Source organism: Hemitrygon akajei, chromosome 3 (assembly GCF_048418815.1).
Source record: "Hemitrygon akajei chromosome 3, sHemAka1.3, whole genome shotgun sequence".
NCBI lineage: Eukaryota > Metazoa > Chordata > Chondrichthyes > Myliobatiformes > Dasyatidae > Hemitrygon > Hemitrygon akajei.
In genome coordinates, this window is record NC_133126.1 from 206997426 (window position 1) to 207018705 (window position 21280).

Sequence of the window (21280 nt, forward strand, 5' to 3'; positions counted from 1 at the left end):
ATCGAACCCGACTTTCTAAAGCTTCAGAAGTCGAATCGATGCGAGATAAGTGTTCAGCATGTTTGTCCACTTTATCGTTGATCCGATCCAGTTTCTCTTCTAACTGTTTGAAAGCGGTTTTAAGTTCCTTTAAGATTTTGTCTCGGAGATTTTCAAGCGCCTCCATCGTCACGTCCGACGAGGTCATAGTTTCTTTTCTCCCGGATTTAGAACTCTTGCTAGACATTGTAGGTTAGATATATTCACAGGCAAGTAAGAGATACCGAAATAATTCCTAACTAAGCTTTAAAAAATGGAGACATTTAGTGCAAAGGTAGCGACAGTAACGGAACAAAAGTTCGGAGCAGCTAAGCAATCGCCATCTTACCGGAAGTCCCCTGAAAGGTCAGTTTAGGGAGTTAGGTACCAAGTTAAAGGACAGGACCTCCAGGATAGCAATCTCAGGATTGCTACCAGTGCCACGTGCAGGTGGGTTTAGAAATAGTAAGATAGTGCAGATCAACATGTGGCTGAAGACATGGTGCAGGAGGGAGGGCTTCAGAATTATAGATAATTGGGCAGTTTTCCACGGAAGGTGGGACCTGTTCCGGTGGGAAGGTTTACATCTGAACGGGAGGGGGGACAGGTAGGTTTGCTAGAGAGGCTCCAGTGGATTTAAACTAGTTACAAGGGGGGAGGGGAACCAGAGTGTAGGAACAGGTGTACGGGAGAAGGAAGAAAAAGAAAGTAAAATCAAGACGTACAAAAAAGCTGGATGAACTCAGCAGGTCGGGTAGCATCTGTTGACTGCTCCTTTCAATGGATGCTGCCTGACCTGCTGAGTTCATCCAGCTTTTTTGTACATCTTGATTTGACCACAGCATCCGCAGTGTACTTTGTGTTTAAAAAGATAGTAAAGTTGTTTGCACCATTAGTGATAAACAGAGAGTAAGAGGTAGAGAATTTCTTAAATGCATTAATTTTAATGCTAGGAGCATAGTAAGAAAGGTGGATGAGGTCAGAGCATGGATTGATACCTGGAAATATGATGTTGTAGCTATTAGTGAAACATGGTGGCAGAAGGGGTGTGATTGGCAAGTAAATATTCCTGGATTTCATTGCTTCAGGTGTGATAGAATCGGAAGGACAAGAGGGGGAGGTGTTGCACTGCTTGTCAGAAAAATATTACAGCAGTACTTTGGCAGGATAGATTAGAGGGCTCGTCTAGGGAGACTATTTGGGTGGAATTGAGGAATGGAAAAGGTGTAGTAACACTTATGGTGGTGTATTATAGACCACCTAATGGGGAGCAAGAATTGGAGGAGCAAATTTGCAAGGAGATAGTAGATATTTGTAGTAAGCACAGGGTTGTGATTGTGGGAGATTTTAATTTTCCGCACATGGGAAACTCATACTTTAAAAGGGCTGGATGGTTTAGAGTTTGTAAAATGTGTGCAGGATAGTTTTTTGCAGCAATACATAGGGGTACCAACTAGAGAAGGGGCAGTGTTGGATCAGTGTTAGGGAATGAGATAGGTCAGGTGACGGAGGTATGTGTTGGGGAACACTTCGGGTCCAGTGATCACAATGCCATTAGTTTCAATATAATTATGGAGAAGGATAGGACTGGACCCAGGGTTGAGATTTTTGATTGGAGAAAGGCTAACTTTGAGGAGATGCAAAAGGATTTAGAAGGAGTGGATTGGGACTATTTGTTTTAAGGGAAGGATGTAATAGAGAAATAGAGGTCATTTAAAGGTTAAATTTTGAGGGTGCAGAATCTTTATGTTCCTGTTAAGTTGAAAGGAAAGGTTAAAAGTTTGAGAGAGCCATGGTTTTCAAGGGATATTGGAAACTTGGTTCAGAAAAAGAAAGATATCTACAATAAATATAGGCAGCATGGAGTAAATGAGGTGCTCGAGGAATATAAAGAATGTAAAAAGAATCTTAAGAAAGAAATTAGAAAAGCTAAAAGATACAAGATTGCTTTGGCAAATAAGGTGAAAATAAATCCAAAGGGTTTCTACAGTTATATTAATAGCAAAAGGATAGTGAGGGATAAAATTGGTCCCTTAGAGAATCAGAGTGGACAGCTATGTTGGAGCCAAAAGAGCTGGGGGAGATTTTGAACAATTTCTTTTCTTCAGTATTCACTAAGGAGAAGGATATTGAATTGCATAAGATAAGGGAAACAAGTAGGGAAGTTACAGAAACTATGATGATTAAAGAGGAGGAAGTACTGGCTCCTTTAAGGAATATAAAAGTGGATAAATCACTGGATCCTGACAGGATATTCCCTAGGACCTTGAGGGAAGTTAGTGTAGAAATAGCAGGGGCTCTGACAGAAATATTTCAAATGTCATTAGAAACAGGGATGGTGCCAGAGGATTGGTGTATTGCTCATGTTGTTCCATTGTTTAAAAAGGGTTCTGAGAGTAAACCTAGCAATTATAGGCCTGTAAGTTTGATGTCAGTGGTGGGTAAATTAACGGAAAGTATTCTTAGAGATGGTATATATAATTATCTGGACAGACAGGGTCTGATTAGGAACAGTCAACATGGATTTGTGCATGGAAGGTCATGTTTGACAAATTTTACTGAATTTTTTGAAGAAGTTACTAGGAAAATTGACGACAGTAAAGCAGTGGATGTTGTCTATATGGACTTCAGTAAGGCCTTTGACAAGGTCCCACACGGAAGGTTAGTTAGGAAGGTTCAATCGTTAGGTATTAATATTGAAGTAGTAAAATGGATTCAACAGTGGCTGGATGGGAGATGCCAGAGAGTAGAGGTGGATAACTGTTTGTCAGGTTGGAGGCCGGTGACTAGTGGTGTGCCTCAGGGATCTGTACTGGGTCCAGTGGTGTTTGTCATATACATTAATGATCTGGATGATGGGGTGGTAAATTGGATTAGTAAGTATGCAGATAATACTAAGATAGGTGGCATTGTGGATAATGAAGTGGGTTTTCAAAGTTTGCAGAGAGATTTAGGCCAGTTAGAAGAGTGGGCTGAATGATGGCAGATGGAGTTTAATGCTGATAAGAGTGAGGTGCTACGTTTTGGTAGGAATAATCCAAACAGGACATACATGGTAAATGGTAGGGCATTGAAGAATGCAGTAGAACAGAGTGATCGAGGAATAATGGTGCATAGTTCCCTGAAGGTGGAATCTCATGTGGATAGGGTGGTGAAGAAAGTTTTTGTTATGCTGGCCTTTATAAATCAGAGCATCGAGTATAGGAGTTGGTATGTAATATTAAAATTGTACAAGGTATTGATGAGGCCGAATTTGGAGTATTGTGTACAGATCTGGTCACCGAATTATAGGAAAGATGTCAACAAAATAGAGAGAGTACAGAGAAGATTTACTAGAATGTTAACTGGGTTTCAGCACCCAAGTTACAGGAAAAGATTGAACAAGTTAGGTCTTTATTCTTTGGCGCGTAGAAGGTTGGGGGGGACATGATAGAGGTATTTAAAATTATGAGGGGGATAGATAGAGTTGACGAGGATAAGCTTTTTCCATTGAGAGTAGGGGAGATTCAAACAAGAGGACATGAGTTGAGAGGTAGGGGGCAAAAGTTTAAGGGTAACACGAGGGGGAATTTCTTTATTCAGAGAGTGGTAGCTGTGTGGAACGATCTTCCAGTAGAAGTGGTAGAGGCAGGTTTGGTATTGTCATTTAAAGTAAAATTGGATAGGTATATGGACAGGAAAGGAATGGAGGGTTATGGGCTCAGTGCGGGTTAGTGGGACTAAGTGAGAGTAAGCGTTCGGCATGGACTAAAAGGGCCGAGATGGCCTGTTTCCATGCTGTACCTGTTTTATGGTTATATCATCCAGGGGACAGGGTTTCAAGTTCTTGAATCATTGGAACCTTTTCTTGGAAAGAGGTGACCTGAACTAGAGCAAATATTCACTCAGCCAGATGGTTTGAGATGAGTCTATTTTAATGCAATGAGTATCCTAAGCAAGGCAAAAGAACTTAGATCAATACGTGGAACTATGACGTTATGGCCATTACAGACACTTGGATATCTCAAAGGCAGGAATGGCTGCTGAGTGTGTCAGATTTTAGATATTTCAAAAGGACAGGGAGGGAAGCAAAAGAGGTGGGCGAGTGGCATTGTTAATCAGGGAAGGTATCACGGCTGCAAAAAAGGAGGAATTCATGGAGGGATTGTCCACTGAGTCATTGTGGGTGGAAGTCACAAACAGGAAGGGGGCAAGAACTTTGGGTGCTTTTTATAAACACCCCAATAATAACAGAGACTTAGAGGAGCAGATAGGGAGGCAGATTTTGGAACAATGCAATAATAATAGGCTTGTTGTGATGGGTGATTTTAACTTCCCTAGTATTGACTGACATCTCCTCAGAGCAAAGGGTTTGGATGGGGTGGAGTTTGTTAGGTGCGTTCAGGTTGGTTTCCTGATGCAATATGCTGAAAAACTAACTAGAGGAGAGGCTGTACTTGATCTGGTATTGGGAAATGAACCTGGTCAGGTGTCAGATCTCTCGGTGGGAGAGAACTTTGTAGTGATCACAACTCTATCTCCTTTACCATAACACTGGAGATATAGGAGCAGACAATTTGGGAAAACATTTAATTGGGGTCAGGGGAAATATGATGTTTTTGGGCAGGAACTTGGGAACATAAACTGGGAGCAGATGTTCTCAGGGAAATGCACGGCAGAAACGTACATTTGCATGGCGTTCTACATAGGTATGTTCCAATGAGGTAGAGAAAGGATGGTAGGGTAAAAGAACCACGGTGTAAAAAGGATGTAGAAAATCTAGTTAAGAAGAAAAGCTTATGAAACTAGGTACTGTTAAAGCTTTAGAAAATGACAAGCGTGCCAGAAAGGAACTCAAGAATGAAGTTAGGAGAGTTAGAACGGACCATAAGAACGCCTTGGTGAGCAGGGTTAAGGAAAACACCAAGACATTCTACAAGTATGTGAAGAGCAAGAGGATGAGCCATGTGAGAACAGGACCAATCAGGCGCGATAGTGTAAACGTGTATATGGAGTTGGAGGAAGTAGCTGAGGTACTTAATGAATACTTCGCTTCAGTATTCACCAGGGAAAAGGACCTTGGCAATTGTGGGGATGACTTACAGCAGAATGAAACGCTTGAGTGTATAGACATTAAGAAAGAGGATGTGCTGGCACTTTTGAAAGATATTAAGTTAGATAAGTCACTGGGACCGGACAAGATATACCCCAGGCTACTGCGGGAAGTGAGGGAAGAAAGAGCTGAGCCTCTGGCGATGATCTTTGCGTCATCAATCGGGACAGATGTACCAGTAGATTGCAAGGTTGCAAACATTGTTCCCTTGTTCAAGAGAGGGAGCAGAGATAACCCAGGAAATTACAAGAGCAACATCCTTGTAAATCTCCTCTGCACCCTTTCTATGGCTTCCACACCCTTCCTGTAGTGAGGCGACCAGAACTGAGCACAGTACTTCAAGTGGGGTCTGACCAGGGTCCTATATAGCTGCAACATTACCTCTCGGCTCCTAAATTCAATTCCACGATTGTTGAAAGCCAATACATTGTATGCCTTCTCAACCACAGAGTCAAACTGCACAGCTGCTTTGAGCATCCTATGGACTCGGACCCCAAGATCCCTCTGATCCTCTACACTGCCAAGAGTCTTACCACTAATACTATATTCTGCCATCATATTTGAGCTACCAAAATGAACCACTTCATACTTCTGGGTTGAACTCCATCTGCCACTTCTCAGCCCAGTTTTGCATCCTATAAATGTCCCACTGCAACCTCTGACAGCCTTCCATACTATCAACAACACCTCCAACCTTTGTGTCATCAGCAAACTTACTAACCCATTTCTCCACTTCCTCATCACGTCATTTATAAAAATCACAAAGAGTAAGGGTTCCAGAACAAATCCCTGAGGCACTCCACTGGTCACCGACCTCCATGCAGAATATGACCTGTCTACAATTACACTTTGCTTTCTGTTGGAGAAGATCCTGAGAGGCAGGATTTATGAGCATTTGGAGAGACATAATCTGATTAGGGATAGTCAACATAGCTTAGTCAAGGGCCAGTCAAGTCTTACGAACCTGATTGAATTTTTTGAGGATGGTACAACACACATTGATAAAGGTAGAGCAGTGGATTTAGTATATATAGATTACAGAAGGCATATGATAACATTCCCCATGCAAGGATCCTTCAGAAAGAGGCATGGGATCCAAGGAGATCTTGCTTAGTGGATCCAGAATTGGCTTGCCCACACAAGGCAGAGGGTGGGTGTAGATGGTTTGTATTCTGCATGGAGGACGGTAACCAGTGGTGTTCCATAGGGATCTGTTCTGGGACCCCTTCTCTTGGTGATTTTTATAAATGCCCTGGATGAGGAAGTAGAAGGGTGGGTTAATAAGTTTGCTGATGACACAAAGGTTGGGGGTGTTGTGGATAGTCTGGAGGGTTGTCAGGTCACTCGTCTGAGTGCTACTGGTACCATGTAACCCAGTACTACCTGTCGCATGGTCAGGTGGTCAGCGACTAAACCGGCTCCCCCACCAGGCTTGCCTGGTCAAGTCAAGTCAAGTTTATTGTCATTTTGACCATAAACTGCTGGTACAATATACAGTAAAAATGAAACAACGTTCCACCAGGACCCTGGTGCTACATGAAACAACACAAAACTACATTAGACTATGTGAGACAGCACAAGGCTACACTAGACTACGTAAAAACAACATTAAAACTGCACTAGAATACAGACCTGCACAGGACTACATAAAGTGCACAAAACAGTGTAGGGCAGTACAATAATTAATAAACAAGACAATAGGCAGAGGACAAATTACAATATAATAATAAATGATGTGGATGTCAGTCTAGACTCTGAGTATTGAGGAGTCTGATGGCTTGGGGGGAGAAAATGTTGCACAGTCTGGTCATGAGAGCCCGAATGCTTCAGTACCTTTTGCCAGATGGCAGGAGGGAGAAGAGCTTGTGTGAGGGGTGCATGGGGTCCTTCACAATACTGTTAGCTTTACAGGTGCAGCGTGTGGTGTAAATGTCCGTTATAGCGGCAAGAGAGACCCCGATGATCTTCTCAGCTGACCTCACTATCCGCTGCAGGGTCTTACAATCTGAGATGGTGCAATTCCCGAACCAGGCAGTGATGCAGCTGCTCAGGATGCTCTCAATACATCCTCAGTAGAATGTGCTGAGGATGGGGGGGTTGGGAGATGGACTTTTCTCAGCCTTCGGAGAAAGTGGAGACGCTGCTGGACTTTCTTGGCTATGGAGCTGGTGTTGAGGGATCAGGTGAGATTCTCTGCCAGGTGAACACCAAGAAAGTTGGTGCTCTTAACGATCTCAATGGAGGAGCCGTCAATGTTCAGCAGGAGTGGTCACTCCATGCCCTCCTGAAGTCAACAATCATCTCTTTTGTTTTGCTCACATTCAAAGACAGATTGTTGGCTCTGCACCAGTCTATTAGCCGCTGCACCTCCTCTCTGTATGCTGACTCGTCGTTCTTGTTGATGAGACCCACCACAGTCGTGTCATCGGCAAATTTGATGATGTGGGTCCAGTTGTAAATTGCTGCACAGTCGTGGGTCAGCAAAGTGAACAGCAGTGGAGTGAGCACACAGCCCTGGGGGGCCCCCGTGCTCAGTGTGATGGTGTTGGAGATGCTGCTCCCGATCCGGACTGACTGAGATCTCCCAGTCAGGAGTCTGGTGAGGAGGGTGGCTAAACACCCTGCAGGACGAAAAACAAGACCTGTCAAAGGGCGGATGAACCCTCTCATAGGGTCAACAGCCATCTGGCAAACACGTGCTGTGAAGTGCGAAAAGGGCATCCCTTACATTGAAGCTTGGTCTGGCCATTCACTGCAACAGAATTTCCCCAAGCCATCTTGGACCCCACCATGCCACTGGATCCGGGAGGGGATGTCGAGAGGGTGGGTCTGGACCTGTGCAACCCCCTACTCAACTAAAATCCATTCAGGCACACACTGTTCCTTTATGAGGAGTATAGTATCCTCAAATCAAACCCCACTAACTGACTGAAAGGAACCATCATCTTCCTATGGGATGGATAGCCAGCCAGGGGGGCTGGGGGGTTGTCAGAGGTTACAGTGGGACATCAATAGGATGCATAACCAGGATGAAAAATGGCAGATAGTCTTCAACCCAGATGTGTGAAGTGGTTCATTTCGGTAGGTCAAATTTGAAGACAGAGTATAATATTAATGCTAAGACTCTTGGCAATGTGGAGGATCAGAGGGATCTTGGAGTCCATATCCATGGGACACTCAAAGCTGTTGCTCAGGCTGACACTATTGTTAAGACATATGGCATATTGGCCTTCATCAACCAGGGGACTGAGTTCAAGAGCCATGAGGTAATGTTACAGCTATACAAGACCTTAGTAAGACCCCACTTGAAGTACTGTGTTCAATTCTGGTCACCCCACTATAGAAAGAATGTGGAAACCATAGAAAGGGTGCAGAGGAGATTTACAAGGATGTTGCCTGGTTTGGGGAGCAGGCTAATGAGAATAGGTTGAGTGAACTTGGCCTTTTCTCCTTGGAGCAAGGGAGGATGAGAGGTGACCTGATAGAGGTGTACAAGATGATGAGAGGCATTGTTTGTGCGAATAGCCAGAGGCTTTTTCCCAGAGCTGAAATGGCTGAGACAAGGGGGCATAGTTTTAAAGTGTTTGGAAGTAGGTACAAGGGGAATGTCAGAGGTACGTTTTTTCCACACAGAGCGTGGTGGGTGCAAGGAATGCACTGCCCAGCGACAGTGGTAGAGGCTGACACAATGGGGTCTTTTAAGAGACTCTTAGATAGGTACATGGAACTTAGAAAAATAGAGGGCCGTGCCATAGGGAAATTTGGGGCAACTTCTAGAGTGGATTACATGGTCAGCACACCTTTGTGGGCTGAAGGGCCTGTAATGTGCTGTAGATTTCTATGTTCTATGAAATGGCGGAGCAGACTCGATGAGCCAAAGGTCTAATTCTGCTCCTTTATTTTATGGTCTTATCTTAGTCTAATGTCTTGGGACTTCTAGTGCTACAGGTTATATACTAACAGTAATTGAGCAGGGATTTCTTCAAAAAAGCCGGGTTTAAATGTCTGCGACTATGATTCGAAATGCGTCGGGATAGACTGTTTGTTGTTTGGCTAATTTTCCACTTCCTACTTCAGTACTGTGCCATAAAAATTTATCTATAACTCAATTTGGAACCAACACCGTGGTCGGACTAGATTAGTAGGGCCGAAGGGCCCGAACCATGTTTCAGTGCAGGAATCTGCCGTGTCGAGTGGACGCTGCACGTTCTGACTTAGGCTCAGATACAGATTTGGTGTCTGTTCGTTAACCCTTGCTTCTCCCACAGGTCATTTTCATCCAAACCTTTTTTGTTTAAATAGCTAGTTTCCATTCGAGACAACAAAGTGGCACAGCCTCATTGTCATAGTCATTGAAAAATACAGCACAAAAACATGCCCCTCGGCCCATCTAGTCCCTGCCTCCTCGAAGTATTGTCCCTAATTCGAAAGAAAAGCACTGACAATTTTTTTTTAATCAACTCGTCAGCTAACTTTATTTGTTGGCTATGTTAATTGTTCCTAAGTGAGCCCAGGATGTTTACACCTCCCACACACCAGCCCAAAGAACAAGATTTGTCCGAGTTGGAAACGGTAGCCAGTACAACCCTGTACACCTCACTATATAAACATTCAAGGAGGAACTCTTCCTTCTCCCTCTTTAACTAACTAAACGAAAGTGAATCAGAAACCCAGATCGGGAGCGCGATCCTACCGGATTAGTTCCTTTCGTCTCTCCCAGGAAGCTGAGCAGCTGGAACCGAAGATCCCGGGCGAAACTTGAGCCGGACCGGGACCACCAAGCCTGGGATTTGGTTTTGGTCGCAGATCACTACAGACTTGCAATATCTCCCAGGAAGCAGCGCGCTGAGTAATGAGGTGTATTAACTAAGGATCCCTGCAGAGAACAATCGACATCAGCGACTAATTAAACTAACCCCATTCTCACTGGAATCTTATCAAGACTTTGCTTCTCTTTAAATTGATCCCAGTCCGACCAACTTCCTTATCTCCTATCACTTTAAAACATTGACAGGCTAAACCTTACAATAAAATTTCTTAAAGATTGAAGATAGTTTAATGTAATTTCCAGTACACAAGTGTAAAGGAGAACAAAATGATTGTTACTCCAGAACTGATACAGCACACACAAAAAGAATAAGTTAAAGAACATAATAACAATAAAACACAATAAATATAAATATGTAAGATACCTTATAAGATACCTTATGTTTCCATGGCTAGAACACTGCCCAACTTCACGCAGTATGTGAGCTGTACAACCAGAGGGGAGAGGACCCTGGACTTGATGTATGCTAACGTTAAGGATGCATACAGCTCCTCTCCCCTCCCCCCACTGGGAAGGTCAGATCACAACCTGGTGCATCTCAAACCCTGCTACACGCCTCTGGTGAAGAGTAAACCTGCAACCTCGAGGACAGTGAGGAAATGGTCGGGGGAGGCTTATGAGGCACTCCACAGTTGTTTTGAGGTGACAGACTGGCAGGCACTCTGTGAGCCACATGGAGAGGACATTGATGGGCTCACAGAGTGCATCACTGGTTACATCAACTTCTGTGTGGACTGCAATGTTCCAGCAAGAACTGTCCTTTGTTATTCAAATAACAAGCCATGGGTAACAAAGGACATTAAGGACATCCTGAACGCTAAAAAGAGGGCATTTAGAGATGGAAATAGGGAGGAGCTGAGGACAATACAGAGGGACCTGAAAGCCAAGATCGGGGAGGCTAAAGACAGGTATAGGAGGAAGCTTGAGTGGAAACTCCAGCAGAACAACATGAGAGAGGTCTGGAGTGGGATGAGGACGGTGGGAAACTTTGTCACATGGTGTGAGCAGAATCATCTGCAGCTTAATGTGAAAAAGACTAAGGAGCTAGTGGTGGACCTGAGGAGGGCTAAGGCACCGGTGACCCCTGTTTCCATCCAAGGGGTCAGTGTGGACATGGTGGAGGATTACATATACCTGGGGATACGAATTGACAATAAACTGGACTGGTTAAAGAACACTGGGGCTGTCTACAAGAAGGGTCAGAGTCCTTTCTACTTCCTGAGGAGACTGAGGTCCTTTAACATCTGCCGGACGATGCTGAGGATGTTCTATGAGTCTGTGGTGGCCAGTGCTATCATGTTTGCTGTTGTGTGCTGGGGCAGCAGGCTGATGGTAGCAGACATCAACAGAATCAACAAACTCATTCGTAAGGCCAGTGATGTTGTGGGGGTGGAACTGGACTCTCTGACGGTGGTGTCTGAAAAGAGGATGCTGTCCAAGTTGCATGCCATCTTGGACAATGTCTCCCATCCACTCCATAATGTACTGGTTAGGCGCAGGAGTACATTCAGCCATAGACCCATTCCACCAAGATGCAACACTGAGCGTCATAGGAAGTCATTCCTGCCTGTGGCCATCAAACTTTACAACTCCTCCCTCGGAGTGTCAGACACCCTGAGCCAATAGGCTAGTCCTGGACTTATTTCCACTTGGCATAATTTACCTATTATTATTTAATTATTTATGGCTTTATATTGCTATATTTCTACACTATTCTTGGTTGGTGCGACTGTAATGAAAACCAATTTCCCTCAGAATCAATAAAGTATGTCTGTCTCTCTGTCTGTCTGTTATACAAAGATTGAATGTGTGCCTAAAAATTGATGCTAGGCACTGGAGCAGACTCTGACAGGAAATGATAAAGTAGTGGTAGTTGGGGGTGTGGAAGGGTGGGTTAGTGGGTGGAAGTGTTGATCTACTTGGGGAAGTAACGGTTTTTGTGTCTGGTTGTCCTAGTGTGGATGCTACATAGCCTCCTCCCTGTTGGGAGTGGGACAAACAGTCCATGAGCAGGGTGGGTGAGATCCTTCATGATGTTACTGGCCCTTTTCCCTGCACCTTTCGTAATATATGTCCTTGATGGCAGGTAGGCTGGTGCTGATGATGCGATGGGCAGTTTTGACTTCCCATTAAAAAGCCTCATGAGAGATTTAAGAAGGATTGAGTTATTAGAAGAGATTTATTCTGTGATTTTAAAGATATGGGGATAATAATCTCATCTAGAAACCCTGAAAAGTCTGAACATAAGACTAATAAATGATGCTAGTGGGCTAGTGTGGAAGGTTCTATAAAGGGTTCAGGGAGAGATAACTAATTGGTTCAGTGGTAGATTGCGTATTGGTCTGGAGGCCCATGACCAGTAATAAAGCATAGAAAAAGGCCCTTCAGCACATGTGGTTCATGCTGACTACAGCTCCCTGCTAGTCCCAGTACCTGAGTCCATTACCTGAGTCCTTCCCTTCTATGTACCTATTCAGATAGGGTTAGGGTTATTTAATCCTCTTAAATATTGCCATTGTACACCCCCACCCCCCAACCACCTCCTCGGGTGGTTCCAGATATTCCGAGTTTCAAGTTTAAGTTTAATTGTCATTCTCCATACTCATGAATACAGCCAAGCGCCCATCCAGTCTATGCCAAACAATCTAACCTGCCTAGTACCATTGACTTGCACCCAAATTATAGCATTCCATACCCCTACCATTCAAGTACCTATCCAAACTTCTCTTAAATGTTGAAATCAAAATCACATCCATCACTTGCACAAGCAGCTCGTTCCATAATCTCACCACCATCTGCTGAAGAAATTTCCCTCTAAAAATGTCACCTTTCACCCTTAACCCATGACATCTAGTTGTAGTCTCACCCAACCTCAGTGGATAAAGCCTGTTTGCATTTACCTTATCTATACCCCTGATAATTTTGTATACCTCTATCAAATCTCTCTTCGATCTTCTATGTGCCAGGGAATAAAGTTCTAACCTATTCAGTCTTTCCTTATAACTCCAGTCCTCCAGTCTCAGCATCATCTTATTTATATCTTTCCTATGTACAGGAAACCTGCACCAGGGCCCAGGTGCAAAACACAGTACCAACAGCACGCAGCTACAGCGCAGCTACAGCACATCTAGCAACGATAGCAGAAATAAAATATACAGTAACAAAAACATATATATAGCCCAAATCTCTGGTTCTCATGGCCTGTGGGTTGATGGTTTCAATAGGTACATTTAATGTCAGAGAAATGTATACAACATACATCCTGAATCCTTTTTCTTTGCAAACATCCACAAAAATAGAGGAGTGTCCCAACAAATGAATGGCAGTTAAATGTTAGAACCCCAAAGCCTCCCCAGCCTCCCACACATAAGCAGCAGGAAAGCGACGACCCCCCCTCCCCTATTAGCAAAAAAGTATCTGCACCCTCCACCGAGCACTCAAGCATGCAGCAAGTATCAACAAGGACACAGACTTGCAGTACCCCAAAGACCGCTCGTTCACCCGGTAATTTGACATACCACAGTCTCAGTCTTTCCCTAATAAGTGAAAAAGAGGTGTCCCCGTTTCACCTCTGTAAAGCAGTCCTCATCACACTCTAAAGCACCAATGGGAGGAGCCAATCCTCAGCCAGGCACGGACTCCATGGAACCATAGAACACTACAGCACAGTACAGGCCCTTCAGCCCTCCATGTTGTGCCGACAGCTCTCTCCCACATCAACTCCAGTTTCTTCTTCCTTAGGTGGCTGCAACAGGCATGAACATCTGGTCTGTGCAACATCTGAGGCCACTCAGCTCTCCTGCCATCGGTCTCACCAATGAACCAGTGAACCAGACTTGCAATACTCCTCATTACCAATGTCCAACAGTCTTGTGATCACAAGAAAAACGTCCAAAACAATCATCTGCACAGTTTGTTGGACTGTGCACCATCTCCATGTTGCTGAAGCCTTCCTCCTTAGTGACTGTAGCTGCCAGCAACGTGATACGCAACAAGTCCAGCTCCACTGCCAAAAGTCGTCAGTGAGACGACTTGATATTCTCAGTATCTTGATATTCTCAATATCTAGCAATCTTGAGATCGCACAAAAGGCACAAAGGATGAACAATTACATGGCTACCTTGGCTGTACCTCTTCCACCCTGTCACCTGTAAAAATACCATTACCTTTTCTCAGTTCCTTAGGCTCTGACGCATCTGTTCTTAAGTTGAGGCTTTTCTTTCAAGAGTATCAGAGATGTCCTCCTTCTTCAAAGAACAAGGTTTCTCTTCCTTCACTATTTATACTGCCCTCATCTGCATTTCCTCCATTCCCCAGAAATCTACCCTCACACTGTCCTTTCACTGCCATAAAAGGGATGGAGTTCCCCTTGTCCTCACCTAGCACCCATGAGCCTCCGCAGCCACCACGCCATTCCCCTCAAATTCCAGCATCTTCAATGGGATCTTACTACCAAACGCAACTTTAACTCCCCACTCCCCAACTCTCTACTTTCCACAAAGATTGCTCTCTCCATGATTCCCTTGTTCATTCATTCCTCCCCAATAATCTTCTTCCTGGCACTTAACCCAGCAAGTGGAAGAAATGTTACACCTGCCCATTCACCTCATCCCTCACCTCCATTCAGAGCCAAAACAATCCTTCCAGGTGAGGAAACACTTCATGTGGGTATCTGAAAGGGTCATCTACTATATCTGGTCCTCCTGATGCAGCCTCCTCTGCATCAATGAGACCCAATGTCAATTTGGGGATCCAGCTTGTTGGGCATCCTCATTCCATCCACAACAGCTAGGATTTCCTGATGACCTGATGACTGTCCATTTTTATTGCAATCCACATTCCCATTCCAACATGTTGGTCCATGGCCTCCTCTACTGCCATAGTGTGGCAACTGTCGGTTTGGAAGAGCAATACCTCAATTTCCATCTGGATAGCTGTGGAAGTCACAGTACGCAAGGATAGTCTGGGGCAGTTGTAGTTAAGGGAGACCCTTGAAGTGAGACCACCAGAGACACCTCTACTTACTACAGACAAGATGGTTTGCACTCAAGCCAGATGAGTGAGGACTCTGTAATGAAACTTTTCCAGAAACGTAGCTTACACATACACAATACGGGGTCACAGAGCTATAGAGAGCCAAAAACAGGCCCTTCAGCCCATCCAATCCATGCCAATTCAGACTGCCTACTACCATTGACCTACACCCAAATTATAGCAACACACACAAAATGCTGGTGGAACGCAGCAGGTCAGGCAGCATCTATAGCATATATGTCAAACTCAAGGCCCGCGGGCCAAATCCGGCCCGCGGTGGAATTATCTTTGGCCCGCGAGATAATATCTAATTACTATTAAAGCTGGCCCCAGTAATCGAAGCGCCTATGGCGTATGATATGGCTAATGCTGAGTTTATTCAGGTACCAGGTTTTCAGGGTTTTTCGTGTTTATTCGGCAGTCTTGCTCGGCAGTCTTCTTCATAAGAAACGGAATTTGTAAAGTGAAACACTTTGTAGTTATAGCAGAGACTGAGACACATGAGAGCAGGCTGAAAAAACGGAGGCAACGAAAGCTGCGTTCGCACGCGTCCGACTGATCCGGCCCGCATGAAGCTGCATTTTGCTCAATCCAGCCCATGACCTAAAATGAGTTTGACACCCCTGATCTATAGGGAGAAGCACTGTCGACGTTTCAGGCCGAGACTCTTCGTCAGGACTAACTGAAAGTAGGAGGGGGAGGGGAAAATGTGAAATGATAGGAGAAGACCGGAGGGGGTGGGGTGGAGCTGAGAGCCGGAAGGGTGATTGGCAAAAGGGATACAGAGCTGGAGAAGGGAAAGGATCATGGGACGGGAGAAAGAAAGGGGGAGGGGAGCACCAGAGGGAGATGGAGAACAGGCAGAGTGATGGGCAGAAAGAGAGAAAAAAAGGAGGGGGGGAAAAAACTAAATATATCAGGGATGGGGTAAGGAGGGGAGGAGGGGCATTAACGGAAGTTAGAGAAGTCAATGTTCATGCCATCAGGTTGGAGGCTACCCAGCCAGTATATAAGGTGTTGTTCCTCCAACCTGAGTGTGGCTGAGTGAGGTAGTGTTCATGGGTTTATTATCCATTCTGAAATCTGATAGTAGAGGGGAAGACACTGTTCCTGAAACCATGAGTGTGTGTCTTTAGGCTCCTGTACCTCCTCCTTGATGGTAGCAATGAGAAGAGTGCATGTCATGGGTGATGGGGTCCTGAATGATGGATGCCACCTTTTTGAGGCATCACCTTTTAAAGATATCCTCGATGCTGGGGAGGCTAGTGTCCATGATGGAGCAACTTTCTGTAGCTTTTTCTGATCCTATGCAGTGGCCCTTCCATACCAGATTGAAATGCAACCAGTTAGAATGCTCTCTATGGTAAATCTGTAGAAATTTGTGAGTGTCTTTGGTGACACACCAAGTCTCCTCAAATTCCTGATGAAATATAGCTGCTATTGTGTGTTCTTTGTAATTGCGTCAATATATTGAGTACAGGATAGATTTTAAGAGATGTTGACACCCAGGAACTTGAAACTGCTCACCCTTTCCACTGCTGATCCCTCAATGACAATAGACAATAGGTGCAGAAGTAGACCATTCAGCCCTTCGAGCCTGCACCGCCATTTTGAGATCATGGCTGATCAACTACTATCAATACCCGGTTCCTGCCTTATCCCCATATCCCTTGATTCCCCTATCCATAAGATACCTATCTAGCTCCTTCTTGAAAGCATCCAGAGAATTGGCCTCCACTACCTTCCGAGGCAGTGCATTCCAGACCCCCACAACTCTCTGGGAGAAGAAGTTTTTCCTTAACTCTGTCCTAAATGACCTACCCCTTATTCTCAAACTATGCCCTCTGGTACTGGACTCTCCCAGCATCTGGAACATATTTCCTGCCTCTATCTTGTCCACTCCCTTAATAATCTTATATGTTTCAATCAGATCCCCTCTCAATCTCCTTAATTCCAGCATGTACAAGCCCAGTCTTTCTAACCTCTCTGCGTAAGACAGTCCAGACATCCCAGGAATTAACCTCGTGAATCTACGCTGCACTTCCTCTACAGCCAGGATGTCCTTCCTTAACCCTGGAGACCAAAACTGTACACAATACTCCAGGTGTGGTCTCACCAGGGCTCTGTACAAATGCAAGAGGATTTCCTTGCTCTTGTACTCAATTCCCTTTGTAATAAAGGCCAACATTCCATTAGCCTTCTTCACTGCCTGCTGCACTTGCCCATTCACCTTCAGTGACTGATGAACAAGGACTCCGAGATCTCTTTGTATTTCTCCCTTACCCAACTCTACACCATTCAGATAATAATCTGCCTTCCTGTTCTTACTCCCAAAGTGGATAACCTCACACTTATTCACATTAAACGCCATCTGCCAAGTATCTGCCCACTCACCCAGCCTATCCAAGTCACCCTGAATTCTCCTAACATCCTCATCACATGTCACACTGCCACCCAGCTTAATATCATCAGCAAATTTGCTGATGTTATTTTCTATGCCTTCATCCAAATCGTTAACGTAAATGGTAAAGAGCTGTGGTCCCAATACCGAGCCCTGTGGCACCCCACTAGTCACCACCTGCCATTCCGAGAAACACCCATTCACCGCTACCCTTTGCTTTCTATCTGCCAACCAGTTTTCTATCCATGTCAATGCCTTCCCCCCAATGCCCTGAGCTTTGATTTTACCCACCAATCTTCTATGTGGGACCTTATCAAATGCCTTCTGAAAATCGAGGTACACTACATCCACTGGATCTCCCCCGTCTAACTTCCTAGTTACATCCTCGAAAAACTCCAACAGATTAGTCAAGTATGATTTACCTTCGGTAAATCCATGCTGGCTCGGCCCAATCCTATCACTGCTATCTAGATATGCCACTATTTCATCCTTAATAATGGACTCTAGCATCTTTCCCACCACCGATGTCAGGCTGACAGGTCGATAGTTCTCTGTTTTCTCCCTCCCTCCTTTCTTAAAAAGTGGGATAAAATTAGCCATTCTCCAATCCTCAGGAACTGATCCTGAATCTAAGGAACATTGGAAAATGATTACCAATGCATCCACAATTTCCAGGGCCACCTCCTTTAGTACCCTAGGGTGCAGACCATCTGGACCTGGGGATTTGTCAGCCTTCAGTCCCATCAGTCTTCTCATCACCGTTTCCTTCCGAATGTCAATCTGTTTCATTTCCTCTGTTACCCTATGTCCTTGGCCCATCCATACATCTGGGAGATTGCTTGTGTCTTCCTTAGTGAAAACAGATCTAAAGTACTCATTAAATTCTTCTGCCATTTCTCTGTTTCCCATAACAACTTCACCCAATTCATTCTTCAAGGGCCCAACATTGTTCTTAACTATCTTCTTTCTCTTCATATACCTAAAAAAGCTTTTGCTATCTTCCTTTATATTCCTGGCTAGTTTGCGTTCGTACCTCATTTTTTCTCCCCATATTGTCTTTTTAGTTAAGTTCTGTTGTTCCTTAAAAACTTCCCAATCATCTGTCCTCCCACTCACCTTAGCTCTGTCATATTTCCTTTTTTTTAATGCTATGCAATCTCTGACTTCCTTTGTCAACCACTGTGGCCCCTTTCCCTCCTTTGAATCCTTCCTTCTCTGGGGGATGAACTGATTTTGCACCTTATGCATTATTCCCAAGAATACCTGCCATTGCTGTTCCACTGTCTTTTCTGCCAGGCTATCTGTCCAGTCAACTTTGGCCAGCTCCTCCCTCATGGCTCCATAGTTTCCCCTGTTCATCTGCAACACTGACACCTCCGATCTGCCCTTATCCTTCTCAAATTGCAGATAAAAGCTTATCATATTATGATCACTACCTCCTAATGGCTCCTTTACTGCAAGATCGCTTATCAAATCCTGTTCATTACATAACACTAGATCCAGAATAGTCTTGTCCCTGGTCGGCTCTCGTACAAGCTGTTCCAAGAATGCATCCCGTAGGCACTCTACAAACTCCCTATCCTGTGGTCCTGCACCAACCTGATTCTCCCAGTTCACCTGCATGTTGAAATCCCCCATAACTACTGCGACATTACCTTTGCCACATGCCAATGTTAACTCCCTATTCAACTTGCACCCAATATCCATGCCACTGTTTGGTGGCCTGTAGACAACACCCATTTGGGTCCTTTTGCCCTTACTGTTCCTCAGTTCTATCCACACAGACTCTACTTCTCCTGACCCTATGTCCCCCCTTGCAAAGGACTGAATTTCATTCCTCACCAACAGGGCCACCCCACCCCCTCTGCCCACATTTCTGTCCCTACGATAGCACGTATACCCTTGTACATTCATTTCCCAGGTCTGATCTCCCTGCAGCCATGTCTCTGTTATCCCAACAACATCATAGTTACCCATTCGCACCTGGGCTTCAAGCTCATCCGCCTTATTTCTGACACTTCGTGCATTCAGATATAGAATTTTTAACCCATTTCTCCTCTCTCTGTTTGAATCGCTGCCTATTGTGCTTAACCCAGCTCCCCGAACTCCCATCGGGCTATACACCCCTAGAATTTTGTTGTCCTTCCTAAATTTACTTATTCTTTCAACACATTTAACTCCATGTTCCGTCAGACCATCCCTCTGTACATGAGTCCTCCTTATCACTTGTTCCGCCCCACCTTCCTCTACTACACACTTAATATTCCGGAACCGTGTAGTCCCCACCTGTCCTTTATTCTTCCTCTCGCTATCCTCTCTCACATTCTGGATCCCCGCCCCCTGCAAATTTAGTTTAAACCCCCCCGAAGAAGCACTAGCAAACTTCCCTGCAAGAATGTTAGTACCGCTCCAGTTCAGGTGTAAACCGTCCCTTCGGAACAGATCCCACCTTCCCTGGAACAAAGCCCAATTATCTACAAACCTGAAGCCCTCCCTCCTGCACCATCCTCTCAGCCACGTATTAATCTTTATAATCCTTCTGTTCCTTGCCTCACTCGCACGTGGCACAGGTAGCAATCCTGAGATTGTTACCCTGGAGGTCCTGCTCTTCAGCTTCGCACCTCTAACTCCCTGAACTCCCTACGCAGGACCCCCTCACTCATCCTACCCACGTCATTGGTCCCTACATGGACCACAACATTGGTGTGTGTGTTCCCTTGACTTTCCCTTCTTAGTCTACAATCATTCCCTTGGTCTTACTGACATTGAGTGCAAGGTTGTTGTTTTGACACCACTCAACAGCTGATCTCATTCCTGTACACCTTCTTGTCACAATATGAAATTCTGCCAACAATAATTGTGCCATCGGCAGATTTATTGATAGTGTTTGAGCTGTGCCTAGCTGCACATTCTGGGTGTGGAGAGTGTAGAGCAGTGGGCTAAGTACACATCCCTGAGGTGCACCACTACTGAATGTCTTTGAGGAAGAGATGCTATTTCTGAAATGCATGTGGTCTCCTGGTAAGGAGGTCAGGGATTCATTTGGGGAGAGAGGTATAGAAGCACAGGTTTGGAGCTTGTTGATTACTATTGAGGCTATGATGGTGATGAATATTGAGATGTAATCAATAAACAGCAGCCTAATGTATGTAGGTATTGCTATTGTCCAGGTGATCCAAGGCCGAGTGGAGAGCTGTGAAATTGAATCCACTGCAGATCTATTGCGGTGAATGGGAAATTGCAATGGTCCAGGTCCTTGCTTAGGCAGGAGTTGATTCTGGCCATGACCAACTTCTCAAAGTACTTCATCACAGTAGTTGTGAGTGCAAGTTGGTGATAGCCATTAAGGCAGCTCACCCTGCTCTTGTTGGACACTTTCACAATTGGTTCACTTTTGAAGCAAGTGGGAACCTCTGACTACAAACCTCTGATTGGAGATGTCCTTGAACACTCTTGCCAGTTGGTTGACACAGGTTTCAGATCCCTACCAGGCACACCATCTGGGCTTGATGCCTTGCAAGGGTTCTTCCTCATGAAAGATGTTCAGGTGTCAGCTTCTGAGACAGAAATCTCAGGGTCACCAGACACTGCAGGGATTCACACAGGTATTGTTTTATTCTTCTTTTCAAAGCGTACATAAAAGACATTGAGCTCATCTGGGAGTGATGAATCTCAATCATTCATGATGTTAGGTTTAATCTTGTAGGAGATAATGACATGCAAACCCTGCAAGAAGCTGACATGATCCAATTCTGTCCGTAACTTCAATCGGAATTGCTTTTTTTTACTCCTAAAATACTGTTCCGTAGATCGTACCTGGACTTCTTGTATAACTCTGGATCACCAGTCTTGACTTCCACAGATCATACCCTCAGCAGACTACAAATCTCTTGGTTCATCCATGGCT

At 44.8% G+C, this 21280-nt stretch overlaps 1 protein-coding gene across 8 annotated transcripts in view; it reads right to left on the bottom strand.

Moving 5' to 3' along the window:
- The window catches only part of lrrc31 (leucine rich repeat containing 31), a 300889-nt gene that overhangs the window by 217689 nt on the left and 61920 nt on the right, over positions 1-21280 (bottom strand). For 7 of the 8 annotated variants that reach the window (XR_012098467.1, XM_073041761.1, XM_073041766.1 and 4 more), the window contains exon 1: positions 9804-9936. The exons of the other annotated variant lie outside the window; for it this stretch is intronic. The gene's annotated coding sequence lies outside the window, so the exon portion shown is untranslated. Of the gene's footprint in view, positions 1-9803; positions 9937-21280 lie in introns of those variants that run through there. 8 annotated transcript variants of the gene reach the window in all.